At 49.2% G+C, this 10,349-nt stretch overlaps 1 pseudogene; it reads left to right on the top strand.

Moving 5' to 3' along the window:
• The first annotated feature begins 2,950 nt into the window (after positions 1-2,950).
• LOC116875647 lies at positions 2,951-7,715 on the top strand (annotated as a pseudogene).
• Positions 7,716-10,349: the final 2,634 nt, after the last annotated feature.

Raw genomic sequence — 10,349 nt, 5'->3', positions numbered from 1 at the left:
CTAGTGTACCCTAAAGGAAGCAGGGGTCATCACTTTCATCATGTGCCCAGTATTCATTAGTCAGCCTTTACAAGAACTGAATGAATCATGGAGGATACAGTAGTGGACTACTGTAAACTCAACCAAAGTCAACTGTGGCCCTAGTTGCAGCTTATTGCATCAGACACAGTATCATTTTGGGAGCAGATCAACAAGACCTCAAGTACCTTATACAGGAATCAAGCCAATGCAAATTTTTTCCATCCCTACTGAGAAGGATCAGAAACATTTTGTACTTACGTGGCATGGACAATAGTATAACTTTATCATCGTGCCTCAGAGCTAAGCTAATTCCCACTCTCAGTCATGATAGAGTCAAAGAGTCTTTCCCATCTAGGCATGATGTTCAAAACATCCCATTAGTCCACTATTCAGCACTAGCATGTTAATTTTATCAGATGAGCAAAAAGTGAGTGGTCTATGACATTGGATCCATCCATGCTAGAGGGGGCAGGGAACCATCATGACTGGAATTAATACTTATTCTAAGTATGGGCTTCCCACTGCCACCTGCAGGACCTTAGGCAGCACCCCTGTTTGAGCATAGGTAGCATATATAAGGGACACACAGAGTGAGTCACTGACATGACGAGATCCCACACTCTATCTCATTGAGCCAAAGAGCCTAATTCACAGTATATCATATACTGCTGTGTCTTAGAAGCTGCCGGCATTACAGAGCAATGAAATTGGCCATTGAAAACACAGCTGAAGTATCAGCTTTGAGATAACATGGGGTGCCATCCTCAAGGAGCACTCAAATCAACCACAATTATATGATGCTATTTCCCCAACAGGTAGAAAGTAAAAAGTATGAGACTCAAAGGGAAGAAGTAGGAATGACCCTCTCACCATAACTTCGAGGAACCCTTTGTGAATTTGTGCCTCCCAGGCCTGGAACTCTGGCTTCCATAGATTTGAGGGAGAATACTTCCACCAGAGGACACAGCAAAAGTTACATTAACCTGTAAGCTACAGCTGCCACTCGGTTTCTTTAGGTTTCTCCTGCTGAAAGACCAGCAGGCAAGGAAAGGAATCAGTCATCCCAACAGGGGTGATTGACCCTTGTTTGACCAGATGAGCAGAGTGAGGTCTGGGTGCTGGAGGACAACAGGGACAGGGAAGAATTTGTTTAGCACCTAGGTGGTCCACTGAGGTCTTTGGGTCCTCTCTTAATCATTTTTGACAGGAAATGAACAAATACAGCCACCATGACCTGAGAAAGGCTGGTGACTAGGGGCTCAGAATCCCTAGGGATGAAGGTCTAGGTCACCCCACCAGGTCAGCCATCTACACCAGCAAAAACATTGAGCATGAGAGGAACCTAGACAGAGATGATGGTACCAGTAGCCACCCTGAGACCCAGGGCAGCAAGAGAGGTTGTAGCTTATGTCACTGGCCTTTCATTTGTCAGTTTCCCAAAGAAACTAGAGAGAATCTCGAAAAAACTGAGCTCAGAAGGAGAAAATGTATTATATGAAGCAAGAGGATGCAAGTGGCATGGGATGTGGAATATGATGGGTGTGGAGGCCGAGAAATTAAGGCCATCCCACACCTCAGGTTTAGCTTTAGCATAAGTACAGCCATCTTAGCTCCGGCAGCCATCTCAGATCCCTGTGCCCAAGGGCTGAACTTTCCCCTGCTTTGCTTTAGTAAGCCCCACCCTGCTTTAGTTCCAGAGACCCCCCCACCCTGATTTAGTTCCAGAGACCCCCCCACCCTGCTTTAGTTCCAGAAACCCCCACCCTGCTTTAGTAACAGGAACCCACAAATACCCCTGCCTTAACTAAGCTCTGGGTCCAAGTCCCTACTCCACTGTGTCGGGTATACTTGGGCCCAAGCTTAAGCTTGCTGAATAAACCCTTGTGTGATTGCATTGGTGCTTGGCTCCTTGGTGATCCCTCAGATGCAAAAACTTGGGCATAACATTTGGAAGTCCCACTGAGATCTGAAAGACCCCCAGGACTCCGACCCCGAGGGTCCTGTGCCAGCTGGTGAGTGCACTCATTTTTGTATCCATTTGCACGCATACTTTGGGAGCTCCACTCTGCTTTTTTTTTTTTTTTTTAACCTGTAGGAATTCCAGTCTGAGTATCTGGAGTCGACATTGACTCAAGCGGACGCGTGGCGGGCCATTGACCCCCGGGGTCTTGGGAGAGGTCCCTCTGGCCCTATCTGGAGGCGAGGCTGCTGTTGCGCTCGGGCCCAGAGGACAAGGTCCTTATCTGTGAAGAGAGCCAGCTGTTGGTACAGCCAGATTCTCCCTTAACTTCCTTCCAGTTTTGTCTTCACAGCCATGCCAGATCGTTTGTCTTTGTGAGTGTGTTCTTGTTAATTGTCGTAAGTGTATCTGTCTTGCTGTGGACTGAGGATGTGATGGGACAGACACAGACAACTCCTCTGTCTCTGATGATTGACCACTTCTCAGATGTCAGGGAAAGAGCTCATAACCTGAGCCCTGACATATGAAAGGGAAAGTTTCGGACTTTCTGCATGTCTGAATGGCCATCCCTTAATATTGGATGGCCCCTGAAGGGAACTTTTCAACTACCTATTATCTTAGAGGTTAAGGCCATCATTTTCAGAGAAAAACCACATGGCTACCCTGACCAAATATCTTACATCCTGGTCTGGCAAGACATGATCGAAAATCTTCCCTCCTGGTTTAAACCTTTTCTTCCTCCCAAAGCAGGACCTGCATCCAAGGCTTTAGCCCTGAGGAACCCAACTCCTATGTCCGACAAAAAGATGGAGTTCGAACCAAAGACTCTGCTTTACCCTGTCCTTCAGGACACCTCCACAGAGGACCTGATTTTTCCACCACCCTACGAGGTCCCCCCATCTGTCCCCTCAGCGGAAGCATCAGGACCTGCCAAGGGAGTACGCCCCTCCCCCAGATGGAGGGGCCCCCATGCATGGGCCAGCAGCAGGGACACGTGGATGGACCCATCGGGCAGCCCCAGCCCCAAACCTGGGAGCAGCCCATTCCACTGTCCTTCCCCTCCGTGCCATGGGACCCCCCCAATGAAACAGGGGGACAGCCAATGTTATATTGGCCATTTTCTACCAGTGATTTATACAACTGGAAAACCCAAAATGCAAAGTTCTCCAATAACCCAAAAGATCTTATCGATCTTTTGGATACTGTTCTTTTCAGCCATCAGCCCACCTGGGATGACTGTCAGCAGCTCTTGCAGGTTCTCTTTACCACTGAGGAAAGAGAGCAAATCTAGGTGGAAGCCCGAAAGTCCATCCTGGGTAACGACAGACAGCCAACCCAGAACCCCGACCTCATAAATGCAGCTTTCCCCTTGTCTTGCCCTGCCTGGGACTACAACTCAGCAGAAGGTAAGGAGAGGCTCCGGGTCTACCGCCAGACTCTAATGGCAGGTCTCAAGGCTGCAGCACACAAGCCTACCAATCTGGCCAAGGTATGTGATGTAAGACAGGGTAAAGATGAGAGTCCGGGGGCATTTCTAGAAAGGATCATAGAGGTGTTCAGACAATACACCCCTATGAATCCAGAGGTCCCAGAGACCAAAGCTGCCATTGTTATGGCCTTTGTTAATCAAGCTGCTCCGGACATTAAAAGAAAACTGCTGAGGATAGAAAGACTGGGAGAGAAGAGCCTATAGGGTCTGCTGGTGGTGGCAGAGTCTACAATAACAGAGAGACTCAGGAGGAGCAACAAGCTAAGATAAGTGACCATCAGACCCAGAACCTGGCTAACATCCTACTGGCCGCAACCATGGATGATCCACATGAGAAACAAAGACGTGTCAAGAAATTGGCTTCAGGAGCAGGTAAGGAGGATGGCCCCCACCGAGAATACCCCAAACTGAATATAGACCAGTGTGCTTGTTGCAAGGAAAAAGGCCACTGGGTGAAGGATTGCCCTAATAAAAACCAGTGTGCCTATTGCAGGGGAAAAGGCCACTGGGTAAAGGAGTGCCCCAACAAAAATCCAAAGGCCTCCACTACCATCTTGAAGGTTGAAGATTTAGATGATTGGGGTGTTGGGGTTTGGCACCCCTCCCCGAGCCCAGGGTAACCCTTAAAGTGGAGGGGCAACCGATTAAATTCCTAGTAGACACCGGGGCACAACACTCTGTCTTACTACAACCTCAAGGGAAGTTGGCAAATAAGACCTCATGGGTGCAGGGGGCTACGGGCACTAAACAATATTCATGGACTACCCAAAGAACAGTGGATCTCGGCGTGGGCCAGGTATCCCACTCTTTCATGGTCATTCCTGAGTGCCCATACTCCTTGTTAGGCCAAGACCTACTCACCAAGATGGGAGCCCAAATTAGTTTCCACCCTAAAGGGGCAGAGGTGCTGGATAAAGAGGGGCACCCGATCCAGGCGCTTGTCTTAAATCTTGAGGACGAATATCATCTTCACCAAATGCCCCCCGCACCAATGATCGACCTTTACCACTGGTTGCAGGAGTTTCCTCAAGCATGGGCAGAAACTGGGGGAATGGGACTGGCCCAACATTGGCTAACTATATACATTGAACTAAAGCCAGAAGCAGATCCGGTCAGGGTCCGCCAATACCCCATGCCTCTCATAGCTCAGAAGGGGATCACCCCACACATCCGACAGCTGCTAGACTGAGGCATACTGCGGCCTTGTCAGTCAGCATGGAACACTCCCCTGCAGCCGGTGTGAAAGCCACACTCTAATGATTATAGACTGGTCCAGGACTTGAGGGAAGTTAACCAACGGGTGATGGACATGCACCCTACAGTCCCAAACCCCTACACTCTCCTCTCCACCTTGCCCCCAGACAAACCTTGGTATACAGTGCTAGACCTAAAAGATGCCTTTTTCAGCTTGCCCTTGGCCCCAATGGGCCAAGATGTCTTCGCTTTTGAATGGACGGACCTGGTGAAGGGCATCAATTGCCAACTCACCTGGACTCGACTGCCGCAAGGATTCAAGAATTTATCCACCATCTTCAACGAGGCACTGCAGTAACTTAGGTGAGTTCCTTGCAAAGCACCCTAAACTGACTCTATTATAATATGTAGATGATATCCTGTTGGCAGCAGAAGACCAGGAAACATGCCTACAAGGCACCAAGGGTCTGCTCCAAGTGATAGCAACTCTGGGATACCGGGCTTCAGCTAAAAAGGCCCAGATCTGCAGAATGGAGGTGAGCTACCTGGGGTACAAATTAAGAGATGGACAAAGATGGTTAATGGATTCACGAAAGGAGACTGTTATGAGAATCCCATAGCCTCGAAACGTCCACCACGTACGTGAATTCCTAGGGTCGGCGGGGTTCTGCCAATTGTGAATCTCTGGTTTTGCTGAAATGACTAGTCCCCTTTACGAGGCCACGAAACAAAAACAGGACTTTGTATGGACCGAGGCCATGAACAAAGCCTTTAATGATCTTAAACAAGCCTTACTTTCAGCCCCGGCACTCGGGATGCCTGATCTGACTAAGCCCTTCCACCTTTACGTGGATGAAAAGAAAGGGGTGGCAAAGGGAGTCCTAATTCAATACATGGGCCCCTGGAAGAGACCGGTAGCCTACCTCTCAAAGAAATTAGATGCTGTGACCGCTGGATGGCCTCTGTGCTTGAAAATTATTGCTGCAGTGGCCACCATGGTCAAGGATGCAGATAAGCTGGCTATGGGGCAGGAACTATACATCACAACCCCACATGCCATTGCAGGGGTACTCAAACAACCCCCGGACAGATGGATCAGCAATGCCCACTTGACCCATTGCCAGGGCTTGCTTTTAAACCCTACCAGAATTTTGTTCCAGGCACCAACAGCCCTAAACCCGGCGACGCTGCTCCCTAACCCTGACTGGGAACCCCCCCTACATGACTGCCAAGAAATCCTGGCTCAGGTGCATGGAGTCAGAGCCAATCTCTGGGACCGACCACTGCAGAATGCAGATGACACCTGGTATACAGATGGCAGCAGCTTTATCCGGGAAGGAATCAGGTATGCGGGGGCAGCTGTAACCACAGAGACAGAGACCGTCTGGGCGGAACCGCCAGCGGCAGGGACATCTGCCCAACGTGCAGAACTGATTGCGCTGACCAAGGCACTAACAATGGGAGCAGGCAAGTGGATAAACATCTGTACTGATAGCAGGTATGCCTTTGCCACAGCCCACATCCACGGAGCCATTTATAGAAAAAGAGAGCTCTTGACAGCAGAAGGAAAGACTATTAAAAACAAGGCAGAAATCCTTGAACTCCTAAGGGCCCTCTGGCTGCCTAAGCCACTAGCCATTATCCATTGTCCAGGACACCAAAAAGCAGACACGCCAGTGGCCAGGGGAAACTGACTGGCTGACTTAAAGGCAAAAGAGGCAGCCCTCTCGGTGGACCATGTCTTAGTGACCACACTGCCTGATCCGGGAGCACCGAGCTTGCCAGACAGCCCCAACTACACTGACGCAGACTTACAATGGATTAGGCGTCTGCCCATGACACAATGCTTACATGGCTGGTGGAGAGCTGCAGATGGCAGCATAATCCTATCTGAGGAACTGGGATGGTGAGTCCTATCCAAAATGCATAAAACTACCCACATGGGAACAAAGAAAATGGAAGACTTGGTGCGACATGCAAAGATCACCATCAAAGACTCCCAATCAAAAATCAAACAGATTGTGGCAAGCTGCCACGCATGTCAATTAACTAATGCCACCGCCCATGAATCTAACCCTGGGTACCCGGTTCCGGGGGGACCGCTCAGAAGCCTACTGGGAAGTGGACTTCACAGAGGTAAAACCTGGAAAATACGGATATAGGTACTTGCTAGTGTTTGTAGATACTTTTTCAGGATGGACAAAGGCATTTCCCACCAAACATGAAACAGCACAGACCATGACCAAGAAACTACTGGAAGACATCTTACCGAGGTATGGTTTTCCTGTTAAGATTGGATCAGACAACGGACCAGGATTCGTCTCTAAGGTAACACAGGGAGTGGCACTGATACTTGGGGCAGATTGGAAATTACATTGTGCATATAGGCCCCAAAGCTCAGGACAGGTAGAGAAGATGAACAGAACATTAAAAGAGACCTTAACTAAATTAGCCCTAAAGACTGGCGGGGATTGGGTGACTCTCCTCCCCTTCGCCCTCTACAGGGTACAAAACTCCCCACATAAGATGGGACTTACCCCCTACGAGATCATGTTCAGTATTCCTCCACCTATTATTCCCAATTTAAAACCTGAGGTACTTGTTGAGTTTGATGACCACCAACTCCTTTGTTACAATGAACCCATTAACTGTTGTGGCGTAAGCTGAGGGCCCTCTACAAGACTGGGCCACCCCCGGACCCCCATAGATATCAGCCGGGTGACTGGGTGTACCCCCGGAGATACCAACACCAAACACTTCAACCACACTGGAAAGAACCCTACATCGTGATCCTGACCACTCCCACCGCTCTCAAGGTCGATGGGATTACTCCCTGGGCCCACTACAGCCACATCCGGCCAGCTGACCCACACGCCGTTCTCAAAGACTTTGTCCCAGAATGGAAAAGTCAGCCAGACAAGGACAATCCCCTAAAGCTAAGACTGCGCTGTTCTCACTTACCCCACTAATGTTGCTTACTTTTGTCAAAGACAGAGTCAGTACAGTTCAGTTCATGGTACTCAGACAGCAATACCAACCACCAGACCTTGTTGCTGAGACCAGCCTCAACCCATGATTGGGTCCTTCCTTAGGTTCCTCTGAGAGAGGGAAATGTGGAGGCTGAGAAATTAAGGCCATCCCACCTCAGGTTTAGCTTTAGCATAAGTACAGCCATCTTAGCTCCGGCAGCCATCTCAGATCCCTGTGCCCAAAGGCTGAACTTTCCCCTACTTTGCTTTAGTAAGCCCCACCCTGCTTTAGTTCCAGAGACCCCCCACCCTGCTTTAGTTCCAGAGACCCCCCACCCTGCTTTAGCTCCAGAAACCCCCACCCTGCTTTAGTAACAGGAACCCACAAATACCCCTGCCTTAACTAAGCTCTGGGTCCAAGTCCCTACTCCACTGTGTCGGGTATACTTGGGCCCAAGCTTAAGCTTGCTGAATAAACCCTCGTGTGATTGCATCAGTGCTTGGCTCCTTGATGGTCCCTCGGAGGCGAAAACTCGGGCATAACAATGGGTACTCTGGCGCACCACCCAGATCTCCTGTTCTGGACCAAAAGGCTCATTTTGGTCCAGGTGGCAGGGATTCAGGCCGCTGCGGGCTGAGGCTTCAGGAACCGCCCACTGCTAAAGGGAGATGCCTGGATCCCAGGTTACTTCCCCTTAGGCTTTCATTCAAGGGCTATTTCAACTTCTCCTTCTGCCCAAGCCTTTTTTCTTTACTCTTTCACTGGGGCTGGCCCCAGGCTCACTCCTCAATAAACAGATCTGTTTGCTGTAAGGGCCTCTTCAGCCAGAGCGATTTCATCTCAGTTAAACAGTGATTTTGTTGTTTATGCAGTAAAACTTAAACTGACCCCGCCCCCCACCCCCAGGGGAACTTAGTTAAAAGCAAGTCCAGGAAATCAGTAAAATATGGTCGACCTGTCCCTGATAACAGAGCCCAAATACAGGGTGGGTCAGGTCAGGTGGCGATAACAGAGTCCGAATGCAGGGATGAGTCAGGCCAGGTGGAGACATCCAATCAGTGGAGCGCCCATACTGTCTCCCTGGCTACTAAGGAGTGTGGGCCCACCTTTTGAGTGCCTTTTGGGTGCTAATTCTGACCAAGGTGATAGGTTAGTTCAAATAGCTACTATGGGGTGAACTGTAATTCAATTGGCCACCCATGTGTGACCTAGCATGACTGTGCAGCCTTCTCTGTGTGTTGCAATCTCATTGGTCACCAGTGTGTGGCCAGGCTCAACCACATGGTCTTTGCTCTATAAAAGTTAGTCTGTGAGGCTGGGAGTCACTCCCTCTCTCTGTAAGAGGCGGCCCAGAACGGTCGGTTTGATTCTCGATGCTTGGCACAAAATAATGCTTTGCTTGACCTTCGCTTTGTATCAGTCTCACTCCTTTGATCACGGACCTAACATTTGCAAATCTCCATTTCAAGGTTAATTTCCTAGGGAACCCTCCACCCCCTTCCTTCCCCACTCTCCTCTTTTCCCTCCTCTCCCCTCAAGAAAAACCAACTCACATCTTCAGGTTCAAAGTTGCAAAATGTAACTCTCGCACGTAGGTATCAATGAATAAACTAGAGGAAGAAATGGCAATCATCTTCGATTACTTTAAATAAGACTAAAATGGGACACTGGGGTGGCTCAGTCAGTTAAGCAGCCGATTCTTTTTTTTTTTTTTTTCCGGCATAACAGTGTTCATTGTTTTTGCACCACACCCCGTGCTCCACGCAATACTTGCCTCCTTAATACCCACCACCTGGCTTCCCCAACCTCCCACCCCCCGCCCCTTCAAAACCCTCAGGTTGTTTTTCAGAGTCCACAGTCTCTCATGGTTCACCTCCCCTTCCAATTTCCCTCAGCTCCCTTCTCCTCTCCATCTCCCCATGTCTTCCATGTTATTTGTTATGCTCCACAAATAAGTGAAATCATATGATAATTGACTCTTTCTGCTTGACTTATTTCACTCAGCATAATCTCCTCCAGTCCCATCCATGTTGCTACAAAAGTTGGGGATTCATCCTTTCTGATGGAGGCATAATACTCCATAGTGTATATGGACCACATCTTCCTTATCCATTCGTCCCTTGAAGGGCATCTTTGTTCTTTCAAGCAGCCGATTCCTGATTGAGGCTCAGGTCAAGATCTCAGGGTCCTGAGCTCAAGCCCCATGCGATCAGCTCTGCACTCAGCGGGGAGTCTGCCTTGTCCCTCTCCCTCTGCTCCTCCACCCTGCATGCTCTCTCTCTCAAATAAATAAATAAAATCATTGAAAAAAAATAAGAAAGGGGTGCCTGGGTGGCTCAGAGGGTTAAGCCTCTGCCTTCAGCTCAGGTCATGATCTCAGGGTCTTGGGATCGAGCCCCATATGGGGCTCTCTGCTCAGCAGGAAGCCTGCTCCCCGCCCTCTCTCCACCTGCCTCTGCCTACTTGTGATCTCTCTCTGTCAAATAATAAGTAAAATCTTAAAAAAAAAAAAAAAAAAAAGTGAGAGGTGCCTGGGTGGCTCAGTTGGTTAAGCGGCTGCCTTCGGCTCAGGTCATGATTCCAGGGTCCTAGGGTCGAGCCCTGCATTGGGTTCCCTGCTTAGCAGAGCGCCTGCTTCTTTCTCTCCTTCTCCCTGCTGCTCTGCTTACTTGTGCTCTCTATCTCTCTGTCAAATAAATAAATAAAATCTTTTTT

Source organism: Lontra canadensis, unplaced genomic scaffold (assembly GCF_010015895.1).
Source record: "Lontra canadensis isolate GAN:19392208 unplaced genomic scaffold, GSC_riverotter_1.0 scaffold42, whole genome shotgun sequence".
NCBI classification, from domain to species: Eukaryota; Metazoa; Chordata; class Mammalia; order Carnivora; family Mustelidae; genus Lontra; species Lontra canadensis.
This window is presented reverse-complemented; position numbering and strand designations above follow the sequence as displayed.